Source organism: Zingiber officinale, chromosome 9B (genome assembly GCF_018446385.1).
Source record: "Zingiber officinale cultivar Zhangliang chromosome 9B, Zo_v1.1, whole genome shotgun sequence".
Classification (NCBI taxonomy): domain Eukaryota; kingdom Viridiplantae; phylum Streptophyta; class Magnoliopsida; order Zingiberales; family Zingiberaceae; genus Zingiber; species Zingiber officinale.
This window is the reverse complement of record NC_056003.1, coordinates 89,651,639-89,655,653: the sequence shown is the minus strand read 5'-3', so window position 1 is coordinate 89,655,653 and position 4,015 is coordinate 89,651,639.

Genomic DNA, 4,015 nt, shown 5'->3' with positions numbered 1-4,015 from the left:
ATGATTTTTAGAATTTTGTAAAATTTTCTAGGGGTTTCTGAAATTGGCTGAAATTGAATTTCAGCAATTTCAGGCCTTCAATCGATCAGTGGATCGATTGGAGTGCCTCAATCGATCAGCCAATCGATTGAGAAGGCATTTCTCATGAACAGAAGATCGCTGGATCGATCAGCCGATCGATCCAAGAAGACTGAATCGATCAGTGGTTCGATTCAGCAGGGTTCAATCGATTGGAACCCAACTCCAATCGATCGAAGATGCTGATTTTGGCTGGGAAAGCTTATTTTCAGCATTTTGAACCTATTTTAGTCTAGGTAACCATTCCTAACCCCTCAAAATACATGTGTATACATAAAAAGGGTGTTTTCATGTTGAAAACAAGGATGGATTGGTTAAGGAAGACTAAATTGAAGTTTAGGTTGAGGTTTGTTTCAATCTTAAATTTTTGAACCTCAAACTACTAAATTTGGGTTTCCTAAAGGTTTAGGGATTCCAAGTCATTGTTGGTGCAATGACAGAAGTTACCACCATGTCTTTAGGGGGAGGAACTCTTTAAAGACATGAAGACTAGTTTTTCATGAACCTTGGAAGGTGGTTAATCTTCTTTTCAGAAAATGCTCAAGGTTGAGCGCTTGAACTTTAATGGGGAGTGGATATCCTCAGTGTTCAAGTGGTTTAAGTTAGAAATGCTCTAGGATGGGCATTTGACTACATCAATGGGAAAATGTAGGGTTAAGGATAATGAAGGGTATGGGACTTTCATTGTCGTGTTGATCACAACGAGTGAAGTTGTGAACAACGATGAGCAACTCTTCAGGGGGAGAGTCTCAAAGGGGAGAGTTTTCAACAAGTGAATTTGTTGATGTGTGCCCAAGGATGGGGCATGTTGTTGATGTGTGCCCAAGGATGGGGCATGTTGTTGATGTGTGCCAATAGGGGGAGAATGAAGGGTTTAAGTTAGGACTTCATTACCTAGAGGGAGTTTGCCCTCTTAGGAGGAGAATGAAGGGTTTAACTTATGCCTTCATTACCTAGTGACATGAAGGAGGTTTAGGCTATGGGATTAGTCTAACTTACATGTGGTATTGTCAAACATCAAAAAGGGGGAGATTGTTGGTACAATATCCCTCAGGTCAAGGTTGACCTGGTTGACCAAGCTTGAGTTTTGGTTTGGGTTTCAATGTTTGACAATACAAGACTTCGATGATATGGACAAGTGCAGGTGTAGTTGTTCATTTGGGGAGATTGTTTGGAGCAATTCCCCTCTGATCAGGATCTGATCAGGTAGATTGTGAAGGAGAGTCAAGTAGGTCAAGGTTGCTTGGATACTTGACTGAAAATCCTAGTGAGTGAAGCTAGGTGAAAGTCCTGGTGAGTGAAGCCAGGCAGAAGGAAACCCTAGTGAGTGAAGCTAGGTGAAAGTCTTGGTGAGTGAAGCCAGGTAGATGAGAAGACCTAGTGAGTGAAGCTAAGCAGAAGGGAAATCCTGGTGAGTGAAGCCAGGTGAAAGTCCTAGTGAGTGAAGCTAGGCAGAAGGGAAATCCTGGTGAGTGAAGCCAGGTGAAAGTCCTAGTGAGTGAAGCTAGGCAGAAGGGAAGTCCTGGTGAGTGAAGCCAAGCACGGTGAAATCCAGATGGGTCAAGGTTGACCAGACATCTGGTGAAAGTCCAAGTTGGTCAAAGGGATTGACCGGATACTTGACAAGAGGAGAAAAGTCCAAGTGGGTCAAAGGGATTGACCAGACACTTGGTGAGAGAGTCCTAGCTGGTCAAGGGTGACCAGATGCTAGGTTTTATGTACCAACAAGTCATGGTTGACTGGATGTTAGTTTAGGGGGCTTTGGACTTGCTTTTGGGAAAAAACCAAGATCTGGATTGATCAGCTGATTGATCCAACAGATCTGGATCGATCAGCCGATCGATCCAACAGATCTGGATCGATCAGCCGATCGATCCAGCAGATCTGGATCGATCAACCGATTGATCAGATCATACCCAATCGATCAGTTGATCGATCGGGTGAGTCCCCACGAACAGAACACCTTTGGATCGATCCAGAGGTCCCAACCTTTGGAGCTGCTGTTTGTGCGCGATAAGCCCTGGATCGATCAGCCAATCGATCTAGGCTATTCCAGAGAGCACAGAGGCGCTCTGGATCGATCGGTTGATCTATCCAAAGCCTCCCCGATCGATTGGGAGCAATCCAATCGATCGGGATCCGACTGTTGGCGTCGATAAAGGCAGCAGTTCTTACACGATTCATCTCCGATCTTCACCAGCGACTCCACAGCTCTCTCTCAAGTTCAGATTGCTAGTTCTTGAAGATTCTTGGAGGTTCTTCCAAGTCAAGAGGCGGATCAAAAGCAAGAAGAGAAGTTAGGGTTAGGGTTTATTGTAAGCTTTTGCTTGTATTTCATATCCTTTCCTTTCTTCTTGTATTGAGAGTTTGTAAAGGCTTCTTCGCCTTCGGTAGTTACCGTAGAGGAGTGTGTTTCATAGTGGAGGGTGCGTGAGTGTGTGGATCCTTGGATTAGTCACCTCTTGTGAGGTGGATACCAAGTAAAATTCATTTGTTAGCGTTGCATTTTGTTTTCTTGTACATTTCTGCTGCACATTTTTGAAGAAACAAGCAACGCCAACCACGAAGCACGCGACGAGCTATTCACCCCCCCTCTAGCTACTTTTCGGTCCCAACACAAGCGACCGTAACTCTAGCCGGTCAAAAGTATCACATACATAAGCTGCTGTTAGAGGGAGTCTTGTATGTGTTCAGGCTAAGCCCTATTCGAACACGGCTGTTCGCCCCTCTAGGTATGTTATTTTTCTTTTTGTCATCTTTGAATCTAACTGATTTCTCTTTCTTTTTTTAGCTCAAATCATGATGAAGGCAAAACTGAGCGTCTAGAGTAAGCTTGTCGACATGGAGATCAATGTCAAAGGAGTGGCTAAGCTAGAGAGCCGTGGTCTATTACCAGTCGAGCATTCTGAGGAGCTGACCGATGAAGTAGGGGGAAGCTGGGTAGGACCAGAGACGCATGGACAATACTGGCGAGCTAACACCCAAGCACCCCTCTATGGTGCTAACCATGATTCCGTCAGAGTCAGCCACTTCTGGCAAGCTGTTGATCCAGCACCGCAAGAGGCACCGAGCGGAGTCTTCCTCTTGTTTAATAACTTCAGCTCTGCAAGTCCCTATTCCCGTAGCGACTCCTCGACCTCCGTCTAAGCAGGGCGAGGCTTCTTCCTCCGTAATTCCCAAGAGGGAGGCTGTCCTACCAACTCCTCCTTCTTCTGATTAGACTCCCTCATTATCTGGGTTGTCGGTCAGGACGATATTCATGCCACTGATCTCCTATCCGCTGCCTCCGTCGGTCAACACAAAAGCCCATACTTCCATTATTCGTTCCTCCCCCATGTCCAAGTCCAAGGGAAAGATCACCTCAGAGCCTTCAGATCTGAGCGGTCGTAGACACATTAGGGCCATCATATGCTTGCCAACTGATGAGCACCAAATCAAAATCCAGAGCACCAAATCAAAATCCAAGGTTCCCTAGCGTTGACCTGGGTAGATGCTAGGGCCAAAGCAGTGACCATTTCGCCTAGGGAGCTTGCTGATAATTTTAGTCATACTTCCATTATTTATTTGGGCCCACTAGTAAGATGAGGAGAACGATACGAACCCATAGAAATTTGTTTCGTGTCATTCCGAGCACTCTAGGGACATCTTCCAAATTTTTAAAGTATCACTTAAAAAATAGAAATTTTGTGACGAAATTTTGATTTCGTCCCTAATTTGGGATGAACTTGGCGACTAATGTTTTTTCGTCGCCAAAATCACAACAATCCCAATCCCTATCATGCCCTAATTCTTTTTCTTCTCTTCTCCATCAGCTCGTTGGCGGCAGCAGCGAACATTCTGCATCCTATTCCGGCGACGATCTCCAGCAGGTAAAGTTCATTTCTCCCCCTCTCTTTTTTTCCCAAGCATACTAGGGCATAAGGCGACGACCGTTGCT